Raw genomic sequence first — 17,937 nt, 5'->3', positions numbered from 1 at the left:
AACTGCTCAAAAACACGCTATGCGTGATTTTTAATACGCCTTAAAATAATTCTGAAATATGAAGTATTCCCAAAATGGTGCTTATGGCTATTTTTAGATAAATTCCATTGAACTCTGTGAAGGATGCAAAGTATTAAATTCGCAGACCTGTCTAATGAGAAATGCAAACTGTTTAATTGTTTGTTCCTGTTAATAAAGTTGCGAGAGTATCTAACTAGAGATAGCCGAATAGTCCTTTTTTCTAATAGAAACATCTAATAGTTTTTATATTATTTATACTTTTTTACCCGATTTCCAAAAAAGGAGGAGGTAGTCAGAACTCCTGAAAACATATTGTGTCAACAGCGGGGGAGGGCAGGCAATGTTTATGATGATGCTTCTAGCGTTACAGGCGTCTATTGACTATGGTCGCATAACGTTATACAGGAATATCGTATGCTTGTTTATAATAGTAGTTTAAAATAATAAATAAAATATTCATAATATATATTAATATTCCTTTAATTATAATTGTGATGAGTGTCATAATATCAGGTAACATAGTATTTACGTTCACAAGAATAATCTTTACAAAATTTCAAACATTGACAAGTTGTGAAGACTTCACATCTAGCTGCTTGATCATTGATTAGAGCGCCGATTCCATTAGAAGTAACTTTTTTGATTCTTTGAAACAGTGTAAAGTCAAATACTGTTCAACAACGTGTCAAGTATACTAGGTGTAGATGAAAGCTCAATAGGAGTTTCATTCATAAGACATGACATGAACTTTTTGTTACACGTTTCCTGAAAATGAATTCGAAAAATTAATGGTTAATTAAAGAACAAGGTTTTATGTGTAAGCAATTATTACAAGTGGGATTTACTAAGTACGAGTCCAAGTTACTACATCATAATAAAAATTATTATTTAAATTTTCTGAAATGGCACTACATTGAAGCTAAATATAATAATTACATAGATTGTGATTGATCTGACTGTTTGTTTCCCGTTTGTCGATTACTGCTAAAGTACTTAGTTATTTACTGATGCAAAATCATAGACTGGTCGGGTACAAACGATTGGCATTGCGGTAAACCACCACACAACCACACACAATACTTTATTCCAATTATAGTTATATATACAAAAAAGGAAAAAAAAAGGTAATATTTGAGACACAGAAAACTCTCTATTTGATTGATTTTCTTTATATAGCTTAAAATAATACGTGATTTAATTTGATACCGGTCGTTTTTATTCGTAATGAATATTAATTAATAAACTATTTTTCAAAAAGTAATTGTAATTTCAAGGGTTAGCACAAAAATACACTAGTAATGCCGCAGTATACAATATAAGTAGCTGGAACAAGTCAAAATAAACAAGATTCCCCTGCAACCCTATTCAATGCATACTGAAACACTGCAACATTTCTAAGAGTACATAAGCACTGCAAACTGTATGATAAACATTATACATTCATATCACTTGTATGCAGTGCTTGCAGTTTGAAAAAGAGCGCAGAACACTAAAATAGGTAATCTTTAAAATGAAAGAGTAAAAAAGTTACATTTAGTACATTTATGTTATGGTATGTACAGTCGCTCAAAACATTAATTTAAAATAAATTATATATTTCTTTAATTGTGCTAGTTCGAGGATATTGATTCTAGTAATCATTACATTGCAATTGTAATGCTTAATATTACTTAAAAATTTCGAAACACCGTCTTCTGAAAACTTTACAGTACTTATATGCACTCCAAGTGGGAATCGAATACGCGATCGTTAACATCAATGGAACTTTCGCACAAAAATACCAGCACTAGTCTATTTCACATACTCGAAAGAATTTAAATTAGGTTGAGTCTCGCTTTTCAAATGATCTATTACTAAATAATTAAGAATAGATGTGAATAACGATGATGATACCTTAACTTTCTCACTTTCTTGAATAAACGTGGAACCTTCAATATTGTATATTTATTTAAAAGTTCCTAATTGCGATAAGATTATTGCGTAGCTATGTAACATAATAAAACTTAATTACGTTTATGTTCAATTTGGAACAACAGAAGCTATAAAAACACAAACATTACAATTAAATTGCTTCAAATATCAATATGCAACAAAAATATTTTACATTCACATTTTCCATTCTTCGGTCTCATTACCGAAATCATTCAAAATCTAATTTGCCGAATGAATGTCACTGAACGAATGGCGCGAATATCATTCACTTTTTGGCTGGCTGCCAATCGCCTCATACACAATATTGTAGAAAATCCTTGAATACTAAATTGCGAAAAATATGGATCGTCTATATGTTATTTGGGACAAAGGAATGAAACGGAGTGAAAACTAAATTAGATCTAGTAAATAGATAATTTGGTTTTTTGTAAAAGAGCTTTCATAGCAATCTTATTTAGTAGCAAACAAAATTTCAATTACAATTCGTAGAGTAAACAATACAGAGAAAATAAAATATTTGAAATTGCAGTTTGTTGTTTTAATTTTCTCTATAAGCAAAAATTTAGACTTTAAAAGAAATCGCATCGCTGAAATATAGTATTAAGTAATAACGAAATATCCAGTTCTGGCTATAATAATTATCGAATACGAGTCTAGACTAGACTAAATAACACTTTTTAACGTGAGGATTAAGTGTAGTAACATTTTGTATCTAATATAAAAGCTCGCTCTTCCTAACATTTTTTTTAAATTTCTTTTTGTAACATAAAAAGTATTTTATATTCTGTGCCTGTCTTGACGTCAATGACACGTTGAAGACTTCAAACTACGGTCTTCAAACATGTAATGTTAGTGTTGTGCTCCTTATACACGTTACAAACTGTTTTCAAGTCAAGGCGTGTAAAAGTTTTTTTGTATTTTTTTATATCACTAGGGGTGGCAAAAAAACATATGGTCAACCTGATGGTAAGCGGTTACCATAGCCTAGTGAACGCTTGCAATACTAGGAGCATTATAAGCGCGTCGTTGACCCTATCCCCGCTTTTAACACAGTGGTTCTCCATTAACTCTCCTTAAAAATTTTAAGAAATAAGTTTTTATTCGCAATCGAAAAAATCCGACTTCAATTACGTCGACCAGTAATACAGCGTAGATAGACGAAAAAATAGTCAAGTAAATAAGCGTTGCTAGAGATAACTCAAAAAGTACTCGTCAAATCTCGACGAAATTTAAATAAGACCACATTGCAAGCATCAACTTTCGATTAAAAATAGAATCATCAAAATATGTACATGTAAAAAGTCATGAGGTATATACATTAAAAAATATAATTAAATTGCGAACCTCGTTTTTTGAAGTCGCTTCAGCCTGTAATATCCCACAACTGAGCATAGGCCTCTTTCCCCATGTAGGAGAAGGATCAGAGCTTAATCAACCACGCTGCTCCAATGCGGGTTAGCGGATATATTCCCTACTATGAGTAACGGTCGCTATCAGGTGTACACGATAACAACCGGGACCGACGGCTTAACGTGCTCTCCGAGGCACGGTGGGGAGACCCACAAGGACTGCACAAACACCCAGACCACGGCAAACACCTGTAACGGCCAATACAAATGTTTGTCATGTGTGGGGATCGAACCCGCAACCGCCAGCGCAACAGGTACAATCCAGGGCTGTAACCGTTGCGCCAACGCGGCGTCAAGTTTTTGAAGTCAATTAAAAACAATTTTGTCTGGAAAAAATTTATCGACTTTAGGCTTTGTCTTGTTGTAAATTTATCACATCACTATAAGATTGTATATTTATTTAATTCTTTACAAAATATAGGTACTTAGTAGTAGCAGTATGGACAATAGACTGAATTTGATTAATATTTGCATCATATACATATTTGTAAATCCTTCGGTTTACAAGCATTTAACGATATAAACATTTTAATATATATCCCCATTTTGTATTTGAAGTCCATATACAAATTACTGAAAGCGATGTAAATAAATAGGCAGTGGGAACAACAGTCGTAAATATTTCTGGAAGACACACTTGCTTAGGTATTACTCATTCAACTGTCACTAGTACATAGAAACTAATTAGGTACTGCCTACATGGAAGTAAGCATTAAAAATAGACTATAATAAAAATACAAAAAAGCCCTTGTTATGATTTTTGAAAGGTAATATTTATCCCTTACCTTACTAGCACACACCCGTTCCAATCATAATGTAAGCGACCATTAAAATAAAATAAAAAACACTAGTGGTTGTACTCCTCCGAAACGGCTCGACCGATTTTAATAATATTTTTTGAGTAAGTTTGAAATTTGGTAGGTATGAGAATAGGTCGTAAACTATATTTTATATAGTAATAGTAGCTAGGTTATTAGGATGTTCCTATTCAGAAAATGTTTTTATATTTAAACTATTCCGACAATTCACAAGACTGGGGGTCTGTCGGTTAAGCTACTAATAGTAGGTACAATAACAATATGAGTATTGAAGTAGTAGATTAAAATAGAAATCGTAAATTTAGTACAATTTTTTGTTACATTATTTTTGTCAAAAATGTTATTAATCACCATTAAAATATATTCCTTAACATCGTAACGCCTCTCAAAATAAATTAATCAGTGTTAACTGTCAAGAGGCGCTACTTTATCGCTTTCCCTTGGCGTCTCAAAACGGAGTTATTAATTTGTTAAAGTTGCAGCGTCTAGCGGAACAATAACAATAAATCTGTCAATAAAACAAAACTACTCGGCGAATCATGAATTAGAAGCCACTTGCTTTGTTGAATTCATAATGGAAAGTCGATTTATTTTCTTAAGTTCGTCCTATTTACGTTTGAATAATATTTATGTTATAAATAAATAATAAATAAATATGCTTAACATACACACTGGATCATCTGTTTTTGAGGTAGTCAATTTAATGTCTGTGTTTTAGGTAACAGGCGACTGATATACATTTTTAGTATAGTAAGTGTACAATGTACAAGTTAACAACACAATATGCAAATGAACAATCGCACCCACAACCCTTGAAGAAGGTATCAGAGTCACTATAAATCAATGGAGTCACTGTAATATTTTTTAAATTATTATTTTATCTTTAATAAAATAATAATAATTATAAGTGTTATATTATGTTACATTACATACATATGCTATATCAAATAGTTAACTATGTTGGCAGTAATTTATAAATAAAAAATATAAATAATAATATAACAGCCACAACTATAAACTTATTATTGTTTTCTCATTCATTACAGTTTGAAAGGCTCTCTAAACTGATTGATACTGATTCTCGTTATATGATTTCCTATTGTTTGACGGAAACTAGAAGACCTTTCAAATTTGAAATCCTTTGTCAACGTATTATTGTATTTATTATACCCAGATTCTATTATATTATTCTGTACAGAACAGTAACATGTTCTTGTTATTATATTATTTAACAAATACTTAGATCTGGATATACAACGAGGCATTTTATTAAGGTGAAGAATAGACACGTAATCAATTATGTAAAATTAAATTTATTTTCATAACCCGAGATTTAAAGACTTTTAAAAGAAAACATTTATTTCGCCATAAGTTAATTATAAATGTAACAAACTCCCAATTCTACATTTTTAAATAGCTAAAATAAGTCTGCCATGACTCAAAATCATCATACATTTTAAAAATTGCTACATTTTTACATTAGCTTGGGTAATGTACTTAAAATTTGGTAATGTACTCAAAATGATATCTATGTAAATGATAAGCATCCCGACCCCGCTTCGCAAGGGTATTTAACAAAATTTTCAAAATAATTTTTTTCCTTAGTTTTTTGAAAATATAATATAGACTATATCACCCGCGGATAGAGTAGCCTCCCAACAGTGAAAGAATTTTTCAAATCGGTTAGTAGTTCCGGAGCCTATTCAATGCAAACAAACGAAGAATCAAATCTTTCCTCTTTATAATACTTATATAAGTGATAGACATTAATCGTAATAGCATTATTAAATCTTATAATAAAAATCAAGTCCATTGGTCTGCCGAAACGAAAAGATACCGTTAATTTTTAGTTTTCACGACACGCACACAAACGTATAGAGGTCATTTATTCGATCAAATGACTGAAATACGCAACTGTAGCCGGCACACATGTAACCCGTCAACACGCTTATAGATCAGACTGTGTCTGCTTCAATAGACAGCGTATGATGAAACGTAGCAAAATGTATCAAGGTACAGACGTAAATATGGATCTGTACCACAAGGTACGACACTCAAACGAGAGATATTGTATTAGTTTTAAACTATATTCAATTCGATTATATGACCATTATTGCACAAAATATAGCATTATACAAAACTTTGTGTAGCTAAATATTTGTTTAAGTACACCTAGAGTAGGTACAGCATAGAAAGACAATTTCATGATGAGTCGTGAAATAACTATTTACATCGGTATCAATTGATTGATTGGTTTATTATCGGTATTAAGGAATTACCATAATATAATGCCAAAATGAATTATTTTTAATAAATAAATGAGACATTTATATAAAATTAACAAGTTTATTATATAATTTATTCACTTAAATAGACAGTGACTTTTTAGTGTAAATAAATCGATGAAACGTCTATTAAAAGTCCTTATTAAGCGTTTTTATTTTACGCACTTCTAATAACTGTCTAAGCGTAATTTGTAAGCAATTCTAAAGATTATTTACACAAATCATCTGATGTCATTCTTTACACACGGTTTTGCACGAATCAGCAATAACATATTTTACTAAACTACTCTGTTACCTACTACCTCTATTTTATCCTACAAGTAGTTACCTATTTAGTCTAAAACTCAGCGTACGCTCAACATTGTAGATCAGACTGTCTACTTCACTAATAGATTTGTTTGTGTTTCGCGGTGTCTCGAGTATTTATATTGGGTTTCATTTTATCTTAGATGAAAGCGTGGGAGTACTTTTAACCTTAAATATTTATATATTACGCAATATTTAGGGCACCATTCAAGACCTAGAAGCCCTATTATTATGCTCAAAATACTAACTATCGAACTATTGCTATATAAACTAGCTGAACTCTTTTGTCTCCAAATATGTTCGATTATTTTTCTTTTATACAAATCTTGTCCTAACATTAACGAACACAAATAAAAGAATTATTCAATTTGGTGAAGTCTATCAAAATTTATGCGTCGCACATACATTCTAGCGATTTTTATGCATTCAGGTGTAAAAACGTGACAGATACATAGAAAATAGATCGTTTAATATTAAATTGGTTTTGAAATAAATAAAAAAATATTTAAATAAAATATTACTAATAACACTGTGTACGCAACCCTGTTGCGTATCCAGATGGTGTAAACAAAATCCTGTTACCTTAAGATTATACTGTCCGTCCATTCCTACATCGGTCAAACATCTTTGTAGTAGACACGGTTTTTTATATCACTTATTCAGTTACGATAATTTAAAGCATTCAAAAATTAAATAAATTTTTACTTAAAATTAAAGTCCATAACAAAAAAATCTCATTTCTTAAATTACAAAGTTTCGTAAACTTTAAACATATGCTCAAAACATTAATATAAGTTTGTACCTATTTTGTTAAGATTAGTATCGCATGCCATAATGCTGTCACAAACTCCCCTACTACACATAAAGATGGTAGATCCTAGCGCCCCATTAGTGTCTGTCTGCAGGCGATTAACGCTGGTTGACGCTGAGATAAAGATAAAGATGTCACGGTAAATGTAAAGAGAAAACACAAGTTTTAACAATAACCAAAAAGTAAAATAATACAACAGTCTACGAGACGGGATTTCGGCGTCGTTGGTGATTAAAAAAACTTATAGACTTATAAAAGAATACAAATTTACTCGTATCTTCTTCATTTTGAATGCAAATCATTCTTTTTCAAATTTATCCCAGAAAAAGCAGAAGAGTCAATGTTTGTTTATTTGAGAACATTTGTTTAAGAGTCGGGAAAAATCGAACACATAAAGTTTCATTGCAATGTAGAAATTGTTGCGCAAAAAAGTACTTTCTTATTCACTGTTAAAACTCTCTGTGACAGAAGGGGTATAGGTACATGATTCAATGATTGAATACATTTTTTGTATTCTTAAGAAAGACAAAGTATGTGACATATATGTGATGACACCATAATATTCAATTGACAAACATTTATTATTTTAAGTTTAATAGATATTCAACTACAAAAGAACACTATTAACGAAACAATATACCTACATAAAAACATTCAATACTTTTGCTCCTCATTAGTCAAGTTATTTGAATAGTTTGAAATCTTTGTGCACTATACAGATACTATCATTAATCTGCATTAAAGTAAAGAAAAGGATTAAGATCTGAATGCTCTCTTTTAAGACTCACAGTTGGGTAATTTTAGTAAATCATTGGTATCTTATGAGTTGGATCAGCATACTGGACAGCGCCGTGATCTTAAACCAATGTCTTTAGTATTGTTTAATTGACTAACCAGTTATACAGGTGGAATGGATTAATTGTTAACTATTTTTTGTGTTGAACTGTTGCTATAGTAAACAATTTCACTCATTCATTACAATTAACCTTACCTACTAGTGCCAAAATAGTGCAGATGATTTTGCTAAAGTCACGTAGAAATAGAAAAGACAAATCGAATTTGCAACTAAATCGTTAATTGCTATCAATATACATATTATAGGTAAGTTTCAAAATTAAGAAAACAAACTTTACTAGTAGGTAGATTTACAAAAATAAATTTTACACTTGACAGCTAAGAAATGACGCAGTACGATATAGACACATTTTAACGACAGCTTGTCAGTTACGTCAGTCTACCCCTAGAATGCTCGCTCATATTACGCATTACCCCTAAATATTTTCCCTTATATGTACCTATGTCACTGCATTATAGCCGAAGTAATTAAAAAAGTGCATTAAGTAGATTACAGTTCGTTAATGCACACATTTTGTGTACCGTATCATGTGTACCCAGTAATCGTGAGAACATCACTGATGTTCCGAGGGCAAACACGGGGCGAATGTGCTAAGTGACTTCAAATATGCCGGGAATATATTCACGTTTATTATTCATAACTTAGCGACCAGCCCCGGTTTCAGAGGTACGATGTAACGATGTGGGATAATAACTAAATAAATAACGTTTTCGGAGATACAAAAATATTTTATAGCAAACTGACCTGGTATGTGTATGCTTTGAAAAAATAATGACGAGAATGTCAATAGGAATGTTTCAACATCACGTTTAAAAATATAAAGGACATTTTTGACAATTTCTAATATAATATTACACTTAGTATTTTCTACTTAATTTAAATTTCATTGAATATAATTTCAAGAATAGCAGATTGGGTCAATGACCACAAACACCCACTACAGCAATAGTATGTTAGCTAAGTTGCGTTACCAAAAACGAATAACTTTTTAACACGCTTTAAAAGGATACGCTACGCTGTAGAAGATCTATTGAGCTTAGCCGTTCCTACAGCGAGCCCAGCAAATCAAGGGAAAGATTACTTTCTTGATTTGTGGACGTTAAATGAGGCTTATAAAATCAAAGGCAGCTAAGCGCCATACATTCGTAAAATGAGTTAGCTATGGCGCCATCTGCTTTAGTTAGTTACGCACGTTTTGATATCTTCATTTTAATAATAAATGCAGCTAAACTCCCTATAAATTCAATTCGATAACTTATGTTGGCATCAAAAACAGCTACGTTTTAACCAAAAAGGATCAAATATAGCTAGGAGTCACGCCGGCCAATCAGAGCACAGGATTTATAAGATTCATCATTACCGCCGCCATACATTTCGTGTGCACGTTAAGTCCAGTTTTTGGCTAATATCTTGTGGATTTATTTAAATAGCGTGATTAATTCTGTATTAAAACACGAGTTTTGATACCCATGGAGGTCCTAGTAACACCAGCAAGTGCGGGCAAGGCTCGTAAAAGGACAAAAAACCCCGAGAAATGGAAGGCTAACATAGCTAAGAAAATGAGGTTAGTGATGTGACTGATTCGATACATACTATTCCGATATTATAATATTAAATTTACTAAAAGTTGCAAAGACAAAGTATTTTCTTGGATTCTTACAACCTATTAGAAAACATAAACACTATTTTATTATTAAACAGGATAAAGTCGTGTATGTAAAGGTAGACGTATACTTTTCCGCGCTTTTAAAATAGTGCATGATGCTCAAGCTCTCTAGTACTACTACAGCCATAGAATTTTTGTTTTACAGGTACATGCCAAAGGAAGCACTAGAACGAATAATTTGTACACATAAAAGTACAAAACTAAAATGTCCTACTTTGACAATGTCTGACATTATAAAGTTCCATCGCTCTTTTTATTTCACAAGTGAAAAGAGCGTACAAGATGCATTGATACTGAAGTGTTGTAAAGCCAAGAAGATAAAAAGAAGGCGTCCTACCAAAAATGAAAGATATGGTAGAGACTTTAATATCAAGTATCATATTATAAGAGAACGCCATTAGTTTGTTCCTGTTTGCCAGAAAGCATTTTTGAAAATACTTGGCATTACGAAATATCGTGTAGAGTATGTTTTGAAACATTTATTTTATACAGGAGAGATTGCCAAGGAACGACGGGGCGGTAACCACAAGATAAATAAATATAAAGATCAGAAGAAATCAGTTTGTGAATATATTATGAAACTAAAATGCATAGAGTCGCATTATTGTCGCTCGGCTACTCAAGAACGCAAATATTTATCTAGTGACTTGAATATTAACAAGCTGTACAACATGTTTAAAGATGAAAATCCTCAGTCTCCTGTAAAAAAATCATACTTTCGCCATATTTTTAATAGAGAGTTTAATTTGGGTTTCGGTAACCCTAAGACTGACGTCTGCTCAACTTGTATAGCATTAAACGAGAAAATTGAAGCAGAAAACGATCCAGCCAAGAAAAATGAACTCATGACGTCACTGAGAGTGCATAAACTACGAGCAAAGGCGTTCTTCAAAATGATGCAGGAAAAAAAAGACGACATGATAACATTTTCCTTTGACTGTCAGAAAAACAGTCCACTACCTCGAATTCCTGACCAGAGCGCTTATTATAGTCGACAATTTTACCTATATAATTTTACCATTGTACAAGGAACCTCTAAAGACAAACTTAACAAGGATACAACCTTCGCCTACATCTGGACTGAAAACGAATTTGGTAAAACAGCTAATCAGATATCATCAGCCGTTTATGATCGATTAAACAAAACTAATTTAGAAGGTATCACCGTCATACGCTTATTTGCCGACGGATGTGGTGGCCAAAACAAAAATAGCATAATGCTAGGTATGCTATCTAAATGGCTATTGGACCATACGACCGTCAAAAGTATTGAAATAATATTTCCCATAACCGGACATAGTTTTATGCCTCCAGACAGAGTCTTCGGTAACATAGAAAAGGTCATAAAGAAACAAGAAGTAATCATACAACCAGAAGAATATTGCAACGTTATTTCCAGTTATGCGACGGTCACGAATCTAAGAGATATTGAAATATTCGACTTCAAAAGCGCCACTCAAAAGGTTTTTAAACCGACAGCAAAATGGCCATTCAAAATAACGCAATGCAAGAGATTTGTTATAAAAAGATCAAAGACGCCGAGAAACACACTTATCCGCGGCGAGCTGTTTTATTTAAGTAATTTAAGTAAATCTTTAAATGTGTGTAAAACCGGTCAAAACACAAGCATGCTTCGACCTACCACAATTTCATTGGGAGCACCTGTGACGCGTGCGAAAATAACCGACGTTGACAAATTGTTACAAAAGCATTTTGGATTGGACTGGAAAGAAAGAGACGATTTAAAATTTTATTTAGGTATTATTAGAGGGCCAACTTCGGAAGGAAATAATGATTTAGAGGAAAGTTTTTGCGAAGCAATGGCAGAAGAGTCACCAGATTTGAGAGTATAGTAGTAACTTATTAGTAATCTGTGGTATAATGAAAATAATAGTTCCTAGATATGTAGGTAGTTATGTTGATTATTTTAAAAATTTATTAAAATGTGTCAAAATATTGTTGTGTTTACTTTATCGAATTGAAATGAACATCACTAATCGAAGCACACAAAAATGGCGGCTGTCGTTATCAAACTCAGCTATATCCAGTAACTCTTAATCAAATACAGCTAAGTCCATTAGTGAGGATCAAATACAGCTAAGTGCGATTTTATTTTCACTCTAGACTCAAATATAGAATGAGTTTTATTATTTTTAATTCATATTATGAATAATGTTCTATATCTTTATAAATCCGATTTTAAAATATTGAATTCGTCGTTAACTTGACAATATTAACGGTTTTTTTTTGGTTCCTGAGAATTTGACCGACTTGGACTTAGCTGCCTTTGATTTCATAAGCCTCAAATGACGTATCAACAGTAATTTTCAGCTTAGGGTCAAACTGCAACTGCTACTGGTCAATGTGCCATAGCTATCGAAGGTTATTGAAATTGTCATAGTTTAAAATGTACCTAACAAAGTTTTAATTGAGTTTGAGTTCTCGACCGCACCGAACAATCTCGACTGTGTCTTTTCTACCTTAAATAACTTGTCTAAGTAATTTGTGTCCAATTGACACAGCTAAAAGACATGTAACGGATAATTGAATTATATCGAAGGTATATTCTAACTAACGTAACCTAAAATATTCAATTTACTCACACTGCACGTCATATATTACACGCGAGTGAATGTTCCACGATAAGACAATGTAACTGATAATTATTTTACGTAATGTAAATATAAAAGGTTGCACTTTTTCGCTTTCGCTATAGGACTATGCAACTTTTGTGGGAGAAAAGAAGGGCTATGTCGTTTTCGGGGTCCTAGTTAACGTACCTGCCACTTAATGGAACAATATTATATTTCTTTAAATAAAGGTTAAGATCTTAATAAGATATTGTCATCCTTTTTATAGGGAACATTATGAGCCAAGAAAAGTTAGTTACAAAAACAAACAAAAAAAGTCATTAACAAAGCACCTATTATTACCCTTTTAAATCATAGACTTCCTTTTAAAGGTAACTTAGTGTATTGATTTAACCTAATACTGTCTTTCACTACCTAAATGGTAGATAGTAATTTCGAATGGGAGCAAGTTAAAACAACTTGATAGTATAAAGGCCAAACTAGTGCTTAGACATTAGATTGTATTGATCGTGTTTACGGAAGGGTGATTTAGCTCACGAACTAGTTTGAACGAAGTATTATAATACTATCTAGACATTGTGAGACTTTTCGTAACTCTATTTGTATTTAATATTTATTAATCTTTTTTCAAATACTTTAAAAGAATAACGACGATAATATTACAATAATCTGCAAAAATATTTTTTATACGTTTTAAACATATTTCGTTTTGTCTTATTTAGTGCAAATTATAGAAGACATCCATCAAAAAGAGTATCATCAAGTCATCGACGTTATTCTATATTAAACGTCCGAACAGATTTCATCTTAAATGAATTTATGATATATGATTGAGACATCGTGCGACCTATTTTCAGACTTCACTTATTACAAGCTGTCGGTCTCCTCAGAAGGTTAATATCTTCACGAAATCATTTCTAGCTAGTCATGATCCGTAATAATATTATGAAGCGTAAGATTTTATGTTTTGTTGACCGAATTTAAGACTGTTTTATTAGAGGCCTGTTTCTTGAGAAAAATAGGTAAACATATAATAAGGTAAAATGGCGGTAGTCGTCCAATGATTTAGTAATTCGTAAGTGCTGTTAAAAATGTGAATTATTAATTCATTTTTAAAATTATTTTAATATTTGAACTAAAAGATGTTCATTATTTTATAGTAATAATTTTACAATAGACAAATAAAATAACATCAGCAATTGATATCAATTGTTGAAATATTGAAATTTATAGACGTACAATTGGATGCGGGCGCACAAATACCAAATAACAATGAGTGAGTAACAAACACTATAAAAGAATATTTTATATATATTTATAGTTTAAATAATTAGGATTGATTTAAAAACATTTTGTAAAGTTGAGTCGAAGTGTTAGTTTTATTTTATAGTACAAGTAATAATTGCGCTATATATTTTTGAGGATAATAAGTTTATGAAATCTAAAACATAACAATACTTTTTTTGGATTTTCCGAGTAAATTGAGTAATAACTACACAAAGAGAATATTAAACGTCATGTTTAGCCACTTAACTAATCAAATTATGGCGTTTTGTTGATGGCATTATTTAATTAAAGAGCTAGCCGTCATATTGAACGGCTATATCCTACAATTGCCTTTACTATCAGCACCCTTTAAACCCTCTTCATGTTCATATTTTTGTGTTTCATATTACTTGCTTTAATTCAAATCTTGCTATAGAATCGTATCTGAAAGCAAATGACAGTTGCAGCAGCAGTGTAACCAGACAATACAAATTAAAGTAATTAGCAGAGTAACGTTATACTCGGAAAAAACTGCAAAATAGTATATGTCCATTTGTAAAGATGTGTCAAATACACGACAAATTGTATTTGTATATAAACAGGTACTGGTATTTTATATTTGTTATGTTATAGTTGTTAAAATTACCATAGTAATACTATGGCAATCACAAACAGCAACCCTGACTACACCAGTTTGGTAAAAATTCTGTAGTTTAAAATAAATTTAAAATATTCACCTGAAAAGACTGTTATGGACACTTGTCACATTCTACAGTAGGTAGAACACTCACATTCAGGCGCCAAAAATGGACATACGAAACTAAAATAAAAACAATTTAGCTATTAGCTAATTAGCTGCCAGAAAGCAGTGGAAAGAAGTACAAGAAAGACGTGAAAGATTCAAAAGATAAGAAGCGATAGAAAGAAAAGGAAAAAGAACAAATTCAATTACTCGGATATTGGCAAATCCTAGAGGAAGGTAGAACTTAAAAGAAGAAGAAAATGAAAAAGTTAATATATGTTCTTAAGTACCATTTAACATAGAAGTGGCGTTGGGCAGGCCGCTTAGAGAGATACACAAACAAAAGATGGACAGTAGAAGCAACAACATGGGGTGGACTAATGAGCAAAAGAAGAAGAGGCCGTCCAAGCAACAGATGGATCGACGTAATAATTACAACAGCAGGATAATAATGGAGAAGTAAAGCAAAGAATAGGGAAATATAGAGAAAGCTGGAAGAGGCCTATACCTAGTGCGGGGTCCTAATATAGGGATAAAATATATTTATATATTTTAAGATGAAAACATGTTTGCAAGATTGTTGGAAATAAAAGGTTATTATTGTTATTTATGTTATAATAGATACTCGTACCTTTTTACTCTATAGAAGTTAGGGGACATTTAATATAATTATGTACATTTAAGGAATCGTGTATAATCTCAACAAAAATAAAAGGAACGTCGCATTTAACCCCTAATGCAGGCCGGATATTTGTCAATTAGGTTAGCACCCTTGCTCTTGCGCTTTGCCCACGGGTACCATGTACTAAACATGTATGCGTGTTTGAAGCACACACCTACACAAAGTGACATTCTTGTACTAAAGAATGAGCGTATAGAAAAACTCTGTCTGCACATGAACTTAGGAGAAACACTTTTATATATTCGTTTATGTAACTATATAATAAAAATAAAGTTTATAATCTTTATTATACATAGATTTACATAACATTGAAATAAAAATATTAATAAAAATATACATCCATCAATATAAAAATACACAAAATTGAGGAACATTCGTTTTAAATAGTCGACGAATTATACCTATAAAATATACGTTATACGTTATTTGTAATATATGTTAAAATGTGTGACCTGTAATGATAGTTGTAAGTTGTGATTGAAATAAATAAATAAATACTTTTGGCTGCAAATTTTTTTGGCTTAATTTGTAAACGTAATGAAAAACGATCTAGAATTAATGAAAGGACAATCTTTCGAAGTGACACGAAGGTTATCTAAAAATACAAATGGTGATATCATTAGAGATTTCGGTGAAGTTGACGCCGTTGAGAAATAGTTTCCTGAAATATGTTAATGTGTATTCAAATTGCTTTTCTTGTTATTTTACGATTTATTGTACTGAATTATGAAGTTAAAATCTTTGTTTAAACGTCGTATTTCTTACGTTCTGGAAGACAAAACAATCGTTATGTAAAATTTATCTTCAGGTTTTATGTTTATAATTCTTATTTGCATTTTTTATGTTATACAAAAATATTGTGATTAAACCGACATTATTACAAAAATTCTGAACAATAATTTAGTAAAATGTTGAGGAATAAAGAAAAGACGAATTATAAGCAAGTATAATGCCTAAATAAAAATGGGACCAAACTCTCCTACCAAGGGGCTGAAACCAACTGCTCAAACCCGTATTTTATACAAACATTACTTATTATGTCTTAAATTACAATACGAACGAAATCATTGAAATAGTATTGCACTAAGTAACGCAAAGCAAAAGCGGTTTTTATTTTATTTTTTACTTAAAACAAAATTACTGAAAGAGAAACTTATTATTGGTCAAACTAACTGGATCAAAATTGTTTTTCGAATCATGTCAATTTATATAACTATAATATTAAGAAATTGCTCCGCAGTGAGTAGCGTTGTGGCTTAACAGTAGAATGTTAAAGGCTGGATTGTGAAGCATAAAAAATATTTTTATTCTGTGCTTCATACATTTTTTAAAAATAGCACACACAGTTTGACCGAGACATTTGAATAGATTTATGTGTCAATTGCCGTCTGCGCTTGCGACGCTCGAGTCAATGGACGATGACTCATCTTCAACACTTTGATTTGCACCTGACAGGCCATGTGGATTTACCTTTAGTCCAATTCAATTTAGACCGTATTTTCTACGTCATAAGTTCCAGGCAATTGCAAAATTTATCACTATTTATAAGATGACAAGGAGACTGGTAACAAAAATAGATTTTAAAAATGATTATTTATTGTTAGAGTTAAGAAAACTATATGTCTTAGTACATATGTGAATAGGATATACAGTGACTTGTACCTACTTTTGATTGATTGATTGATGCAGCTTTTAACATCCCACAGTTAGACATAAGGCTCTTTCACCATGTAGAAGAAGGATATATATATACCGATCATAATGTTTGTACAATTTGTAAATTATTTATGTGGCTTATCTTATGCGGCGTCAGCTTCGGTAGTGCGGACACGTGTCGCGTATGGCGGAGCAAAGAGTCGCTAAGCGCATCTTCTAATCGGAACTTGAGGAAGGCAGGCGTAAGCATGGCGGTCAACTTCTCAGGTACAAAGATGTGCTCAAGCGACACATGAAAAGTTGCAGTATCGACCCGCTGCAATGGGAGCAGCAGGCAGCCGGACGGCCAGAGTGGAGGGCGCTAGTTAAAGCTAGCGTCCAGAACTTTGAGGATAGGCGGCTCTATGAGCTGGACGCCAAGCGTGATGAACTAAAGGTTCGACCACCAGCGACCTTTAGCTATAATTATGTTAACGGTGTGCTATCGTGCCCGCAGTGTGCGAGGACTTTTACACAAAAAATTGGCTACATAAGCCACGCGCGAACACACCAAAGACAAAAACGGAGTTGAATGCGGTCGCCGTGGCCGTAATCGGCCGGGAGGAGGAGAGAGAGAGAGAGAGAGAGAGAGAGAGAGAGAGAGAGAGAAATTATTTATGTTATAAATGCGTTTATTGTAATGTTTTTTTTTTGTTTATTTGAGTTATAAATATAGTATTTTAAAAACTATATAAATGAAATTCTGAGTATGGAATATTAAACTCATATGTACTAAAATCGTCCATTATAACATCTACCTAAAATGTATGCAGACAGCCAAATCTTAATGTTGTCGACTTCAAGATTGAAAAGCTCAGGTATTTTAATAGTCTGCCTGCGTTTCATCCCCCTTTTTC

This window comes from Melitaea cinxia, chromosome 21, assembly GCF_905220565.1.
Source record: "Melitaea cinxia chromosome 21, ilMelCinx1.1, whole genome shotgun sequence".
Taxonomy (NCBI): Eukaryota; Metazoa; Arthropoda; class Insecta; order Lepidoptera; family Nymphalidae; genus Melitaea; species Melitaea cinxia.
This window is presented reverse-complemented; position numbering follows the sequence as displayed.